This window comes from Vicugna pacos, chromosome 22 (assembly GCF_048564905.1).
Source record: "Vicugna pacos chromosome 22, VicPac4, whole genome shotgun sequence".
Lineage (NCBI taxonomy): Eukaryota > Metazoa > Chordata > Mammalia > Artiodactyla > Camelidae > Vicugna > Vicugna pacos.
Window position 1 is genome coordinate 14,995,352 of NC_133008.1, and position 17,533 is coordinate 15,012,884.

Sequence of the window (17,533 nt, forward strand, 5' to 3'; positions counted from 1 at the left end):
ATCTGGCTGTTACTGGAGCAAGCCGCAGCTGCGCCTTTCTCCACATTTCAGAACAGGGGAGAAAAAAGAAGGAAGGCTGAAGGAGACAGCCAGGTTGTGCCCTTCTTCTCATCTCCAGGCAGGCACGCCGAGGTGGCTCTGGCCAGTGCCTGTGTTCTGGAGAAGGGACCTGTCCTTCCTGGAAAGGCCCCATTCAGCCTGACCAGAGCATCAGAGAAGGGAAGGACGGTGTTTACCCGTAAGGAATGATTTGTAGTGCTCTTACTTACACAGAATGGATGATCTCAGAGAAAAAAAAAACCTCCCGAGCACCTTCACAATGACACGGGGCAACATCGCACGGCAGAAGCGCCGGACTGCAGTCTTAAGGAGCGACCATTTGCAGGCTTAGAAACCAGTTTTATCATCCCTACCTACACTTATAAATAACCAGGGTTTAGAAGGACGTCTTAGCTCATCTAAGAATGACCGCTCCCATTTAATAAGCACCAGCTATGTGATAAGCGCTCTGTACATTTCACCTTATTTAACACTTAAAATAACCTTCAGGGTAGATACGGCTCTCCATGTTAGACATGCAGAAGCTGGGGGGCAGGGATGTTAAGTGATGTAAGTTTCCCTCCGCATATTTTGTATTTAGCTGTATTACATCTGGGCGCCTTTCCAGTGCACGCAGGGCACAGCTCTTTCATAACCCTTGGCGCATGGTTTTATATTATTTTTGGACTCTCCTGTGTTCCCCACTAGATTGGGAACTCCTCCGATGCAAGGAGCCTGTCTCTTTTGCTTTCATATGCCCAGCACGAGGCTATGGTGCCTGGCACAGAAGCATCACAGAATGAAGGAATGAACACATACAGGAACGAGTGAACAAATGAACAGCTCATGTCCCTGGAGGGTTATGTTTGGAGAGCCTCGGCAGAGAGGGGTCAGAGGAGATTTCTGCCTCTGTTCTTTGAGCATCCCAGCTGAACGTTCTTTGAGTATTCTGGTTCCTTCTGTGAATTCGTATTGCCCTCAGAGAGTCCTTCCAAAGGAGAGAGCCAGACGCAGGGGAAAGGTGACTTCAGTCCCCTCTGTTTTCACCTGGTTGTTTTCTCCTGATAGCTTATTCTTTTTATTGTTATTAATAAAATAACTTTACCAAGATAGAACAAAATTCAGATCTTTAAAGTGTACATTTTAGTATTTCTAAAGTACATGGAGCAAGATGTGCAACCATCATTACTACCTAATTTTAGAAGATTTCTGTCACCTCCCCCCCCACCCCCCAAGAAAACCCCACACCCATTGGCAGTTACCCTCCAGTCCCCCTAGGAATCGGCTTTCTGTTTCTATGAATTTGCCTATTCTGGACATTTCACGTAAATGGTGATTCCCTCTGTTTTGTTTTGTTTTTTTAATACAAGGTCTGTCTGTTGCAGAGCCCTGTTGGAACCAATCAAAGTTAGATCTCAGATGGGGCGCACTTCAAACCACTTAAGAGTATCTTTCCCTGGCAGCCCGAAGCTAGTCCTCCACAGGAGCTTTTTGGCTGGGACCCCGCTGTTGTTGGTATTTTTCAGGTGGAGATTGTTAGGTGATGGGCATTTGAGAGCCAATTGTATACTTGAGGGTCCGAGGGGGATCCTGGAATTTTTTCCAGTGCTTCAGGCAAGGCTGTAATCACAGCAGAGAGCCATTTCTGCTCAGCTAAAATGCAGCGATGCACAGGCAGGGACTCCTGGGGAAAGGACGAAAGGGGGAGGGAACTCTTGAATCGGGTGCCAAACCAGCAGCTGCCCTTGAATTACAAGCTTAACAGCACTTGTCGGTTTGGGACCATCCCGCCCGAACAGGGCAAGTTCTCACCTACGATGGGTCAGAGAGGGATCTGAATCACAGGCGCCCCATCATTTTACCAGACCCCCGTGCTCACTCCTTGCTTTCTTAAATCATCAGGAAAGTATCACTTGAGATCTATGTCAAGTCCATTAGCTACTTTTCAAGTGACAAAGACCAAAAAAAAAAAAAAAAAAAGACCACTTGAAATATTTGAGAGAAACCCTTCTAAAGAGAAGATTTTATTGCAAAGTTATATCTGAGCAGTGCCTATCTGAGCATTTCAATAAATCTACATTACCCTAGGTATTTTGGCATCCTCTGGGAGAGGAAAGCCTATCAGTGGAAAGTAATGATTTTGGGTTTTTCAATTGCCCTAAGGATCCTGACAATGCTATTAAGACCCATGCTCTCCCTGTCGAGAAGTTTAGGAGTGAAATTATTAATACGCCCAGACGTTATGTTGATTGTCGCGCTGTAGCAGAAAATACTCTCTCTGTTATTTGAGCTGCATTATCACTTTCCCAAGCAGAGAATTGCATCAAAAATTTAAACTCCTCTCATTCCAGCTCACCGCATAGCTTTTCAAGGTCTTATTGTAAAATTGGCTGGGCATAATTTGGATATCTCCCTACCCATGAAAGATAATATGTTTTTCAAAGACCAGACTATTTTTTTTTTGAAAAATAAAAATCACAGTGGAATTTTCTTCCATCAAGATGTCATTCTTTAGCTCTTTAACTAGGTTTTCCTTGGGGTGTATTTCATTCCTCTTTTTTTCCTTTGAGATGGTCACAGTTCTTTCCCCTGAACACAGGGAGAGAGGATCCAAACAAAGATAAAATATGATTCTGATTTCGGATCAAGCCTCTAACAGAATGATGGGGACAAGCTCTGATCTACGCCATTCATTAATACTAAGAGCGACTGAAGCACACCAGTTAAATGGCAAGGACAGGATAAAGGTTCCTAGAGCATTTTCACTTCAAAGCTCAGCAGAATTATTTACTATCTGGGTGACCTTTTCCCCAAATCTCTCATGGTACGCACCTCATAGGGCAAGGGAACAAAAGTTTCTCCATACTATATAAACAGAAGTCTGCTGAATGTCAGACCTTGAACTGCATCTGGTTTCATGTCAAGTGACAGCTGATGCAATGGGACGTACAGGGCATACTGCTGGAGACATTTTCAGGAGATTCTTTCTGCCTTCAAAATACACACACACACACACACACACACACACACACACACAAATGGACGAGTAAAGTAATTATCCCAGTGAAACAAACATCTGGGGGCTTCCTGAAGGGTTAAATGGTTTTTTTGTGCTAGCAGAGAGAGTGCCCTTTGGATTTTCTTTATGATTGTTTAGTGTTTTCTCTCAAAATTGTCTTGCAGTTGCTTTGCATCTCCTAACGAAAAGTGGACCAGACAGTGCTCATGGTCCTTCTCATCACGTAGCACGGATGATGAGCAGGAACACGCAGGGCTGAGCAGGGAAAGATGAGAAAGTCCACCCCTCCTCTACCACCCAAGAGTTCTAGGATGCAAACAACTTTCAGGAAACACTGGGACCAACGGGAGGCCAGTGTGCCCTGCAGATCTGTTTTGTGGGAGAGGAGGTGTCAATGAGAGTAGAATCACCATCTTCCACTGTGCCCTCCTTGGAAAACAGGGTTTCTTTGTAGCCACGGCTCATCACGCCATTTCCAGGACTTTTACTCTTTTCAACATTGATTTCTCCAGTTTTGCCTGGGCAACTTCTGGAGTTCGACAGCCAGCCACTTAACCTGTCTGTGCCTCTGTTTCCGTATCCATATGAGGTGGTTAATAACCATTCCTACTTGGTAAAGAGAGTTAAATGAGATAGTATGTTTAAAGTTAAAGTGCTTAGAGAATGTGTCACGATGAGGAAGTACTTAGGAAAGGTATTTGATTTTGCCTAAACACTCTCATTCTGTCTTGAGGTGGTAAAGAGAGAAGTGAAACAGATCCTGTGATTCAAAGATTATTTCAGTGACTTGGGAAACTTCCTGTTGCCAGATATTTTTGGGGCCAACAGCACCATTAAGGTTTGGGGATCCTTGAGATAAGCCACACAGAGAAAGACAAACATCATATGATACCATGGAATCTAAGAAATGTTACAGACGAACTTATCCACAAAACAGAAAGAGACTCACAGACATAGAAAACAAACTTATGGTTACTGGCGGCGGGGTGGGGGGGGAGTGGAGGAGGGAGCGATAAATCAGGAGTTTGGGATTAGCAGATACAAACTACGATATATAAAATAAACAAATTTCCACTGCACAGCACAGGGAACTATACTCAGTATCTTGTAGTCACCTATAATGAAAAAGAACATGAAAAGGAATGTATGTATATACATGTATGACTGAAACATGAAGCTGTACACCAGAAATTGACACAACATTGTAAACTGGTTACACTTCAATTTAAAAAAATGGAGAAGAAAAAAAGAAAAAAAAAGAAGTTCCTACTGTATAGCACAGGGAACTATATTCAATATTTTATAATAACCTATAATAGGAAAGAATCTGAAAAAGAATATATGTGTATATATATATCACTGAATCACTTTGCTGTGCCTGAAACTAAGACAACCTTGTCAATCAACTACACTTCAATAAAAAAAAAATTTAAAAGACTAAGAGAGCTTTTTTCCTACTTGAGAGTTATAGCAGCTCTAGGTCTTAAAACATGTCAAAATAATCAGTGCTCTCAATTTTCACCTTTTGAAACTTAAATACATTGAGATAAACCCATCTAGTGATGGGCACTTGGAAGGGCCTTAGAGTAGCTTTTTACTTCTTATTAACTCCTTTATTCCCTATGAAAATCAGCGTTAGGAAAGCCTGGCTTTTCTTGAACTCTGGTGTTCCTGTGTAGTACCAGCCCCCATTTTGCATGAAAAGCCTGTGGTAAAATCCAGACTTTGAAGTTCCTTTTGCCCAGACGCACGCAGAGGCCCAACAGGTTGCACCCTCACCGCTATTCACCAGGGAACCCACGGAGGTCCCCCGTTACTCACCCCCTTTAGATGGTGTAAGTCGTGAATTAGCAATTTGTTTCTCAGGCCTTCTTGGGTCACTGAAGCTTTCCAGTATTTCTCATCTCAAATGGGATCATTCTTAATCCCATAATGTAGAGAGTGAGCCATTGCTCTCATGAAATAATCAGATTGGGTGGAGAAAATGATTTCCATTCCTAACGCTGGTTATCTGACACCAACAGTGTGGCCAGGGAAGGCTTCTCAGTAAGATGCTATCTGATCAGAGACCTGAAGGAAACTGGGAGAGAGCCAATCCAGGGTCTGGGGGAACAAACAGGCAGAGAAAAAGCAAGAACAAAGACATTTTAAATATGAGGTGTGTGCAGGGATTGGCCAGATTATCCACCTCTTCCATTCAGCTTCAAGCCTGGTTCTCAAACAGAACACTGAAGTCAGTAAGAAAGCCTCAAATCCTCCCTGGCTTCTGCCTGATCTGGGTCCAGCAGGCTTCTGCCTCAGGCCCCATGCACTTGCCACGCCCTTGGCCTGTATCCTTGGGGATATGGATGGTTGAGTGGCTCAGTGTGTGTAGGTTTCAGTTAAGTTCACCTTTTAAGACATGTCTTCCTAAGATGACCTCAGCAGTCATACCCTCCTTACATTGCTGCCTTTTCCTCTAAGACACTTATCATCTCATTTTAAAAAATTATCTTTTTGCACAAGAAAGGAAGCTCCTTGAAGTCAAGCATGCTGTTTTATTCTCTGCTGAATCCCCGGCTCCTGGAACACCTAGCAGATACAGCAAAGGGTTGCTGAATGAATGAATGAATGAATGACATTTTGATTGCTTTTAAAATTTGAGGGTTTTGGGGGTGAGAGGTAATTAGGTTTATTTTTAAATTTTATTTTATTTAATGGGGATCCTGAGGATTGAACCCAGGACCTCGTGCATGCTAAGCATGTGCTCCACCACTGAGCTATATCCTCCCTCCCTGAATGACACTTTGAGAAGTAAGGGAAGAACAAAGGAGTCAAAAGAAGAGTCTACATTCTAACAGACCCGAGAGTCTTTCAAAGGTGCTGTTGCTTGGTATTGTTTGAGACAAGTCTCAAGAGCTTGGACTGGACTAAAGTTTAAGAAAAAATTATGGTAGGCTTCCTGACCAAAACACAGCTCTATCTCACGCAAACTGTAGCAATTTTTTCTCTCCTGCAGCAACCCAAACGTGACAACAGATGCCTTATACGCAGAAATCCCCACGGAAATAATGACGGCAGAGACCTCTGACATAACCCAAGTGGGAATAGACACACTTCACTTCCAAACTCCGACTAACAGGATCTCTTGTGACCCTCCGGGCCACTGGAAAACGTTCACTTCCCGGCAGGAATCCATTGTATTAAAGGATCCCTGCTCCAGGCCACTGACTCACCTGAGCTGGGTAAATCCTGATTCATCTCGGAGTCAGTGAGGCGAAAAGTAAATGAACGTGGCCAAGAAGAGGGATGGCGCTGCAGAGGATTTGCAAATTTGCAGAGACTAACGACTATATATAAAATAGATAAACAACAGGTTTATACTGTATGGCACAGGGAACTATATTCAATACCTTGTAGCAACTTACGTTTAAAGAGAATATGAAAATGAATATATGTTGCTATAAGACTGAAGTACTGTGCTGCACACCTGAAATTGATGCAACACTGTAAAACTGACTAGACTTCAATTTAAAAAAGAAGAAACAAATTAAATTATACTTTGTATTACTGTGTATAATTAAAAGAGAGAGAAATGGAATTCCTCCTCCTTCAGGAAGCCTTTCCGGATTGCATCAGATGAAATCCAGTGGCTTCCTAAATGTACAGTGACGAGCGTAAGATACCTTCTGGTTGCTCTGTTCTAGGACTAAGCTTGGAGCTAAAACTGGTACATTTTATACTGAACAACTCCACTTGGCCATATGTAGCTCATTCATTCAGTATTTGCAAATCTCACTCACTTACACATGGTGTATAATCAGGAACAGTTTTCATTCTATGGGATTCTCTTTGGACTGAGCCTAGCAAAGTCGTATGCTAGTTGCCACTTGATAAAGCCTTTCATGTTCTCTGAGAGAAATCTAAAGAAGCGACAGTTCTCTCCTCAAGACTCCTTTTGCCTTCTCTCCAATGAAATTCCCTACACTGGGCAAATGACCTGTGAGCTAAGCCGAGAACCATTTTCAATCACTTGTTTCTACGTTCAGTCCTTTACTCGTGTCTTCATTTTCTCACGTGCCCATTCACTCGGCAATTAATCACTGAGCATCACCCCGAGTCTGATAGGTTTCTGAGGTCACAGAATCTCTGACCTCTAGGAAAGGAAACAAAATCAGTCATAACCTACGATGACCTTTCGGTTGAACCACAAAAATCCCACCTTAACCCTTTTTTCCCCTTGTGGTTGCTAGCTATCAAAATGCTTCATTTTTTATGTATGTTTCAATTCACATTTCAGTTCACGCATAAACATTTTCTGAGAGCCACTATGCCATATTACTGTGAGAAAGTTTCATATGTGTCTATATTAAACTAAACATGAATCCTTTCCCTCTCTCCCCATTCTGGTCTTACCTCCTAAGGCTAACTCACTATTCTGTTGGGGTCTACCTATGTGCATGTCTCAACGTACAAGGTTGTTTTTTTTTTGCTAGCGTACCATTTTAAGGATGCTCCGTGACACAGAGAGAAGTTAACAAGAATGTTAATTATTACCTGTGGAGAGAAACTATAACATTTTGATTCATTTGTGTTTTCAACGGAATGTGGTATTTATCAACTGTCTTTTATGTTTAACTCTAGAGAACAGAGCATGGCGAATTGGAGCGCTCAATTATGCACGTGGAATACAAGAATTATATTGCTTTCTTAGCAAGGTTCAGACTTGGAATTTTCCTGCCCTGAATTCTGCATCACACCAGCAAGACACATATGCCTTCGGGGTATTCTCCGCTCACATAAAGTGGAGTGAGACATCTGGATTCATGACGTGAAAATGGAAGCGGAGGATACGAAGAAGTTTCGCCACTGGGGTTCACTCCGATTGTCCTGTCTGCATCTGTCTGTGCATCTGCAAATGCCCTGAGCTCATGGCCCTCATTCCATGAACGGCACAGACACACATCATTTATAGGTTTTCCTAATTAAAACACATGTAATCTGAACTAAAGAATAAACCGTAAATAGAATTGAGGAAAGCAGGCAAGCACACTTCATGCTTCTTTAAAAAAAAAAGTTAATTTTAACATTAAAAAGACAAAAAAATTTAAGGACTATTTCATTAGGAAACTGAAAAAAAGAAAATGACCTATGAAATTAACTAGAAGCAGCCCATGACAAAAGAGAGCACGATGCTAGAACATTCTTTTGACAGACGTGAAAGCTAATCAAAATATCATGATGGGAAGGACTCTCCTACATTGCTGGTGGGGATGCAAAACGGTACGGTCACCCTCGAAAACAGTTTGCCAGTTTCCCACGATGCTACACTTAACGACACAAACCAATAATCCCAACCCCAGGTATTTACCCTAGAGAAACGAAAATGCACGTTCACCCAGAAACCCACCCGGGAAAGTACTGTAGCAGCTCTGTGCGTCATCGTCAAACTGGGAACAACTCATGTCCTACAAGAGGTGAGTGGATACAAAGTGTGGTACAAGCGAACAGGGTGCAGCAATGAAAGGAAATCAACCAATGACACAACAACGGGGATGCATCGCAAAGGCACCACGCGGAATGAAAGAAGTCAGCTTCAGAAGGGCACACGCTGCGTGATGCCGTTCCTGGGACATTCTCAAAAAAACAAAACCTTAGTGACTGCAAACACATCAGTGACTGCCAGGGGTTGGGGACCGAGGGACGGTGTGACTACAAATGGATGGCAAAGAGGGTTTTGGAGGTGATAGAGCTGTTCTGCGTCACGACCGCGGTAGTGGATGTGCAAACCTACATGCATGTTAAAATTCATACAGCTCTACACAACGAAGGTAATTCGACTGTATGTTCATTTAAAAACACAATAAAACAAAAATTCAACACCTTGATGGATGCTAAGAGCAGGACGGAATTATTTGGTATTGAGAGGGGAAGAGACTTGCATCAGATCAGGAGCTGTTTCAGGTAAAGAGGTCGAGGCTCTTCTCCGAAAAACAAGGGAGCAAATAAACCCCTAGGCTCGAACATCTGTTTTCTATCTATATAATATCGCATCCTTAAAAATCAAAAAAGCACACTGGCACTAAACCCAAAAACTGGAACCAACGTCTGTGTAGGCATCCTATCGGCGTGTCGCTGATAGTTTCTGTATTTGAATTTATTGGAATCTTGTCTGCTGAGGTGGGTGCATCTCTTGCAAACTGTTTAGGAGAAGCTACTGTGGAAAAGGAGGACAGGATGGCTTTGCTCTGCGACGCTGTCTGTTTCTCTACTGACACTCAGCACAATCCATAACCTTGCAGAAACATTAACAGGACTGCGTTATTCATCACAATAAGATTATTAGCTGATGGGAAACAAATTACAGAGCTTCACGATCTGCTATACTTCCTGACTGCATACAAGGCAATTTTTCATCAATGGAAATTGCTACCCAGGAAGAGAAGCTTCTGTTTGTCTTATGAAATTTCCCACAGTAGAAGGGGTCGATGCTGGGAGCAAAAAACAAAACAAAACAAAGCAGGCTAATAGAATAACAGAAAAAAAAGTTGTAAAAGTATTTAGAATGAACCCCCCTTGGGGGCCCACAGTTCAACCACATGTCAGGGGGAGATACGGCACATAAGCTGGGAGAGGTGGAGAAAAATCACACCTGTTTTGTTTAATGTGATGGCACAGCTCTGCATGATGCCATGGATTTATCAGAAAAACACCTTCAGGAATGGAGGGGATGCTAGCAGTGGATACAGGTCTGGCACTGGATGTGACCATCTTCACTGACTTAGCTTGTTCTGGTCCCTGTGCCGTGAATGCCAGCAACTGGCAAATGCTTTCTCATCTCGTACATCTCATATCCGCCTGAAATACCTTCCTGACCGCTCTCTCCCCCTGCACGTGGGAGGGACTCTTCTCTCTGAGCTCCGGGTACCACATCCAGATGCTACTTTCCCACGGGCCGCTCCTTACTGTCCTTGTCCCCTTGCATGAGGGACAGGTCCTGGGTCTGTTTCCTGATGGGGTGGAGGGGAAGCACAGAAACTCCTTGTTGGTTAATGGATGGATGAAAAGGGCTATCAGGGTTGCCGACAGCAACGGCTTAACCTGGGGAAACAGGTGTGGTGTAATTAGCATAGTGTCTGTGCGGCTCCAGCACCCGTGACCCACATCGGTCCTGTCCGTCAGACCCAGGTGCTTCCTAACTGATGGGGATGGGAACTAGCAGAGAGGAGAGGGAAGTCCAGGAAAATGACACTGCCTGCGCTCACAGCAGGGACTGCGTCTGGCGAGGGCTGGTCCCGGGAAGGGGATGAGGGCAGAGTGTGAGAAGCAAGAATTCTAACCAGGAGACCGGAGACACTGACAAGTAACAGGATGCCCCGTTGTGCTAACTGCTCTTCTTTACTTCTTGGTTTCTGGCTCAGTTGGTAGAGCAGTTCACACCTTATTTTCTCTTCCCTTCCTGGGCACACCTTTTCCCGAGCTCTGCCCTGGTCCCTCAGGTGTTCTGACCTTTCCCTTTTTTGCACACTCAGGAGGACGTAGCGAAAAATTGTTTTGATATTTCCTGCCCCTTTTCTTTGCTTCCAGCCTCAGAAGTCAATAAAAAAAAAAATCACTCTGCCTACCTGGGCGGTTCAAGGACAGTGCTGCCTGTACAACCGTCCGGCTGGCCTTGTGGTCAGCGAGGGGTCCTCTGTCGCAATGGCTCAGGACACAAACACCAGGCCCCGGAAAGCCGTCGCTGCCTGGGCTGGAGCCGAGGTGCCGGTGTGTGGAGCCCGGCCGAGTGAGGAGAGCCTTGCGGGAGAGCAGGGAGCTGCAGCGATGCGCCAGCAGCCCCGGGTCAGAAGGCGGGAGCGATCCGTCTTCCCCCCCGGGGGCTCACGCTGCCAGTCTGGTTAATACCCAAAGGCTCTCGACGTTTCTCATTGCTCCAGCCAAACTCCCTCGTCCCAATTTCCTCCTCCGAAGCAGCCCTTTCTCTGTGTTACATCAGTGGCTAGACGTGTCCTCAGGGCTTGTTTTTCCAGAAGGAAGCGTCCCTTTTCCAGGTCCTTGCTTTTAGAGGTCACGACCAGTGTGGCATGTCTGCACCCCTACTGGGTTACATTCTGGGAATACACTGAGGGGTGGGTTGAAGACAAACCAGTTTGTAAGAAAATTGCAGGAGAGGAAATCTGAATCTTTTTTCCTTTTAGGAGAGGGTCTGGTTTTTGGAGTTCAGTGAAATGCTATTGTTCCAGTCCACTTCCATCCTCCCTTTCTGCCCTTGGTGAGGGACAAACAATTAACGTGACAGGATGCTGGAAATCCACAACCCGTGGGAGTTTAGAGTAGGATCTGATGTAGAATGACGTGGGTGGGTTCTTCTAGAAAACAGCCTTTCTCAACCTAACCAAAGACGGTAGTCCAGGGGTTGACAGTGTTCTGGGGGCATTAAGTCCAGTTTAGCCTGATTTCCAGAACTCGTCTGATAATTCTAAATCAAGTAGCACCTTCTGTAAGGAGCAATGTCAGTTGTCTTCACCATATTTATACTTTTACGTACTCTCCTTGAGTACTCTGTCACACTCACTTGCACACTTAACCACAGACAATACTGATGAAAATAATCATAGTCCTGACAGCTAACTTCTGTGAGCACTCACTTTATGCCAGTGTCCACATTAAGAACTTCATTTGCTTAACACAAAACAGTAAGGATAAGATATTTACCGAACATAGAAAAACGAGATTATCTAAATAAGACCGCCTTACTTAGTCCTCAAGGCGACCCTAAGGGAATGTGCCCATTATACAGATCAGGAGACTGAGGCTTGGGGAGGTTAAAGTCACTTGCCCCAGGCTGCATGGCTGGAAAGGAAGAACCAGCCCAGACCACCTGATTCTCCAGCCCTTTGCTCTTCATGCTAGGTGGTCCTGGGTCACGAATGTTTCTCTCAGCACACATTCACATCCATAAATGAGGATGGCCAATGAGTGAACTTTCCAGATAACCGAAACTAACTGTTTGCAAGTGCTTGGATATTTTTATTTTAATGGTTTGGTTTAGATATAATAATTTAAAATTAGAAGCTAAATTTGGCTGCATTTTTAGAGAGAGCATAATGAGCATAATTCAACATTTAATTGATGACTGAAAATGTGTTAAGAGCACACATAATTGTACCAGGCAGTCACATAGCTCTGTATAGCCTTCTGATTTATTCTGTCACCTTCCTGGAGGTCAGGCTGTCAGGTGTCAATCTCTGGGTTGCTTCTGGTGGGCGCATGACACCCCTCCTGTTTTTTAAGTTCTTTTTTTTTTTTTTAATTATTAAGTTTGTTGAAAACTGCATGCTTAGGCAGAACAAACAAGACCCCTTCACGAAGGCCTCGTGAAGCACAGAACCAAGGCTTTCTTAAAGCTATTTTGAGAACTTAAGAGGGCATTTAAAAAACTTGTTTCTCAACTTGGGGTTCTATTCCAGAAAGCCAAGGTTGCCAAGGACCTGTGGAGAACACTCATGGTGTTCTGAATGGCTCCTTAACTGGTTTCTGTACAGGATCTCTTTTTTTTTTTTTCCTCCCAGCTGGACTGTAAAACTGAAAGGTGGTGATCACTATATATTTGGAAAACAAACACTAGCCAGAGCTCAGGCCAGGGCTGCGGAGATAAGCACCTCCCCTCTGAGAATTTCGAGTGGAGTTCTTTTCAATAAGATGTGGAGGCTGCTCTGGGGGAGAAGCAAGGGACGCCTGGCTTGGTCTTGGGGTTGGCAAGCTGTGGCCCACGGGCCATTTCCAGACCCTGAGCTACGAATATTTTGTACATTTTTGAAGGGTAAGAAAGAAAGAAAGAAAGGGAGGGGGGAGGGAGGGAAGGAGAGAGGGAGGGAGGGAGGGAGGGAGGAAGGAAGGAAGAAAGAAAGAGTAAGAAAGAAAAATGTGCAATGGAGACCATATGTGGCTCTCAAAGTGAAGCCTGGAATGTTTACTATCTGGACCTTTACAGAAAAAAAATTTGCTGTCTTCTGGCCTAGTGGATAAGGGAAGGCTTCCTGGAGGAAGAGGTACAAAAGCAGCCTCATAAATTCATCCCAGTCTATTCCAGTCTTACACACACACGCACATATGTTGATTACAGGTATATGACTGAATGAACGAAACACACAGGTGTAACTGGTAGGTTCAATTAGTTCTAATCACAGACTATGGTTCTGGCTTGTTCCACTGGGCTGATACCTTGAGCAAACACAGATTCTCCATCAGACACATTCACATTAGCGTATTGGAGAAACAACTGAAGAAAAAAAAAATGTAAAGAAACAACTGAGTTTCCTTTCTGAGGTTCCACGTTACATCCAATCTGCTCAGGATTGAGCCATTCAAATACGGAATTACAGCAAGGGGCGCGCTGCGAAGCGTCTGATAAATTACACCACACAGAAGTTAACACCCCTCCTCCCCGCTACCTGCAATCAGCCTCCCTACTTACAACTGCTCACCTAGGCAGCTCTGCACGGACGATGGTAAAATCAGCAAACACATCTTTTTCTTCTCTGGTGTTTTCTATCTCGCCTACTTTTTGGGCTTCATTGAAACAGAAATGTCACACTGCTATCTTTAGAACACTCACAGAGTTTGAACTAAAAAAACGCTGTAGCTGATGCCCTAGACAAAAAAAGTGAGGGGATGCAGATTTCATCTCTGGAACAGCCAAAGTAGACACGGTTTCAAAACAGCTATTAATCTGTGATGGGGAAAAGGCAGAAAGGCATAGGATCTTCCTTCCAACCACAGTCAAAGCCAAAGTTAAAGAATCCAGCTATTTCTGAAGCAATTAGCAGTCTGTATTATTTCCCAACACTCATGAACAGAATCATTTTGAAAACCAGGGCTCTTGACACGTTTCACTATAAAATCAATTACTTTTAAAAGCAAGAAGCTCATTCTCCGCCCCGGGAACATATGATCCACCACCTGCCTGTTACAAGAGATGCTTCGTGCTTTTTTAAAAAATGGGCTTATGGGATTGGGGTGCTCTTCCTTCTGGTGTCACCCGCACATTTCAGCAATAAGGAATTTCAAATTCATCCCGTGCTTCTATGACCATGATGTGGCCCGGTATACAAGCGTGCTGAGCCTACACCAGCAGGAAGCTTTCCTGTCCTGTTAGGAATTATGTTTTCCAAACCTGATATGATCTTAACGATGAGAAGGGCACTTATACCTTAGTTCAATCTCTGACATCATTGTAAAAGCTCAGTAGCTCCCCTGCAGGTGGAAAAAAGCTGATTCAGGGGAATACTGTCTGTATCTGTTTGCATAGCAACAAGCAGGTCTGAACTTCTTTTCTTAGAGATGTTTCGAGGATGACATGTTCATTTTCGTCAAAGGCAAGTGATTTAAAAGTTTCTCTTGTGCTGGCAGTCTCTCTAGCAAGGGGACCTGGGCTGATTACCCATGGCGGTGTTTTCCAGGGGTCAAAAGGTGCTATTTCCTTTGCAGAGCATTTAGTGTCAAGTGTGGTCAGAATGGTGCTACGTTACTTTGAGAGCTTTTGCTTTTTGGAGAAAAGGGAAATCATTCCTCCCGGCTAAGGCTGGCGCTGACGAAGTCGTGTTACGGAACTAGACGGTACGATGCACGTATTTCTCAGCCCGTGTTTTAAACTGACCGTTTTCTGCCAGAGCAAAAACAGTAACATTTTCTGGCCATTTTTAAATGTCAGTTAATGCATTTCCTGTTTGGTTCAATTAAAGGCCCTTTGAAAATCATGTTTTCTTTCCCCCAAATCTCTTTCTGCTCTAAGAAGGATCTATTCACTGTCAGAAACTGGATAAGCATCTTTAAAAAAAAAAAAAAAGAAAGAAAGAAAAGAAAAAAAAAAGGAAAAGAAAAGTTCAGTTGACCTTAAATCAATTGTCAATAGACTATTGAAAATCAGGATTTTTGGAACAAGCCAGAAGTCTATGCCAAAAAGACAAAAAACAAAACCTTTTTTTTTTTTGATTCTTCATTAATTCTTCATATAATGTCACTAATATATTTGTTCTTGCTACAAATTGAAAATTTTATGTCTAAACACCCAGCAGAATCCAGATAAAAATTAATTGTTAAACAATTTGTATCTGTAGGGATGTGTCTCGGGTCGTGTCAAACCTGTCTTTTAAGTTACCTCTGAAAAAGCCTCCTCAGTCTGAGATAGGCCAGACCCAATTGATCTTTTTATGTCTCTGGTCTTCTCTGGAAGAAAGTAAAAATCGCTGTCTCCCCAGAGCACAGTAAAGAGATCTGAGCATGCCTCTTCTTTAAGCAATAACCATTAATATGGGCTCCGCTTGGAGCAGACATCTGTAACGCTCTGGGCTGTATTTTCTGGCGTGATAACAGTGTTGTCTTGAGAACTGGTGCATGAAGAGGACAGAAGGCAGACAGGCAGGGCTGAGCCGCTCGCTTGTGGCCCTGTCTAAGGGACGACACTCTTCTCTTGCAGGAAAACCAAGCCCAGAGCCATAGAGAGAAGTCTCACAAACCTTCCCCCGCCCACTTTGTCAGGCTCTAGCTCACGGCCCGTGGCCGACCTGGACTAGGAACCACTCTCTCGTGTAAGGATTCAAAGCGATCTGAAATGAGAACTCTGGAGAACATGTCCTGACCTCCTTTCAGGTCCAGACCCCAGCTTCTCTGACAGCCCATCCGACGGGCCATCTTTTCTCGGAAACGAGCCAGAAATCATGCTTAAGAGGTTCCACAGCCAGGAACTGAGGATCTCTCTTGTCCCTGGGCCTGAGTCTGCTGCTGAGAACACAGTGGTGCCTGAGAGTTCGCCCTTGTCCTGAAGGGGGTTGTAGTCCAGTCGGAGGGGCAGACAACTTCAGCAGAACTTGATAAGTGGGGTGAAAGGAGAGGGTGCAGGGTGCTCTGAAACTGTCTTCTTGTGACGATAAAACAACAGAAACTCCGAAGCTTTCGCGTGGATTCAGAATTTCCTAGGCTAGAGCCATTTCACGGGCAAGCGAGGCCGACGGCGACATCCTCGCAAGGGCCCGTCTCACACGCTCCTGGGAAAGTCCAGGAATTACCCGCCCGCCTTCACACATTCTTCCCACACACATTTGGGAGTCTCTTACGCGCCCTGCAAGATACAGGCGCATCGCCCCACCGTCAGTTATCACTGAATAATTAAAGGCGCTGCTCTTCCCATCGGATGTAATTTCGGAAACATGAAAGCTCTAGCGACGGGCCTAAAACTCTGTCTCCCACAGCTCTACTACGGGGCCTAGAATGACACTAGGGATGTCCCTCGCGGGCCTAGAGGAAACAGATGCCTTCCTGACGTGTTAGGGCTGCAGGTGACCCAGTTGACCTAATTCTCACTCAGCGTCTCATCAAGGCTCAGGGTCCAGCAGGACTGGGGAACCGAAGCGGTAAGTTCTGAGGTTGGAGTGAGGATGAGACGGGACCCTCAGCTATTTTGTGTGTGTGTGGGGGGCGGTGGTTTAGAGAAGGTAAGAAAATGCTAATAGAAGAAATGAGAAAAGACGTGGATAATATTCCATACTTGTCTCAGATTCTTATAGCTCCCCCTCCCCCAGGAGGAGGAGGAAGAGGAAGACAAAGAGGGGAGGAGGAAGAAGAAAAAGAGGAAGGAGAGGAAGAAGAAAAGGACGAAGGAGGAGGAGGTTTAGGTGCAATTAACTGATTTTCCTTTCTGCAAAATGGGATGAACCGTATCAAGCCACCTCCTGGACACTGTTGGGCATATTGGGATAATGTTGGTGATATCCTTGTCAAAAAAAAAAAAAAAAAGAAAAGAAAAGAAGAGAAAAAAGAAAAACAGTTGGCCTTCTTAAAGCACACTCTGATAATCACTGGCATGCGTAACTCACAGCCTCAGCCTTACCCCGGCAGACACTTGGCGAAGGCGCAGTCCCCGCGCCGGGCGTGCTGCAGTCGGGGGCAAGTGCCAGGAGACAGGCTGCGGTGGGGCCTGAAGGATGACATCCTGCAGCCGTAGGCAGGCAGCCTCACTCCAGCTGCTGAATCCCCTCCTTCTTAGTGCTGTCCAAGCCACAGCAGCCTTCCCAGGGGATTTCAATAGAGAAATAAAACACCCCCAGACCTGGGTTCTGATACTGCATTCATTGCTTGCTTTCCTCAAATGCAAAGCACCTGCACGAGGAGGCACCCTGCCCTCTCTCCCTGTGTGCAGTGCACACCAGGAAGCCCTCTGCAAGGATGGGGGGGGGATAATTGATTTATGCACTTAAGGCGCCCAAGGGAGTGACATAAACCCAGCTGGTGTCCCTGCATCCAGGAGACCACGTTAGCACGACTGTATTATCCGAGAAATGCGCAAAACCACATGTGGCTGACGTCTCCCCCCCCCCGACTCAGCAGCTCGGATGCCTCAGCGGCACTATTTTCTCCACAATGTCAGTGGAATAATGGTCCATTCGAGAAAGGACTTCCTTGTATTCCATGGCAACTTTGGAGTGATAAGAATTGGGA

At 44.7% G+C, this 17,533-nt stretch overlaps 1 protein-coding gene across 7 annotated transcripts in view; it reads right to left on the bottom strand.

Annotated features, from left to right (window-relative positions):
- The window catches only part of TENM2 (teneurin transmembrane protein 2), a 462,232-nt gene that overhangs the window by 286,616 nt on the left and 158,083 nt on the right, over positions 1-17,533 (bottom strand). The gene's annotated exons all lie outside the window — the stretch shown is intronic.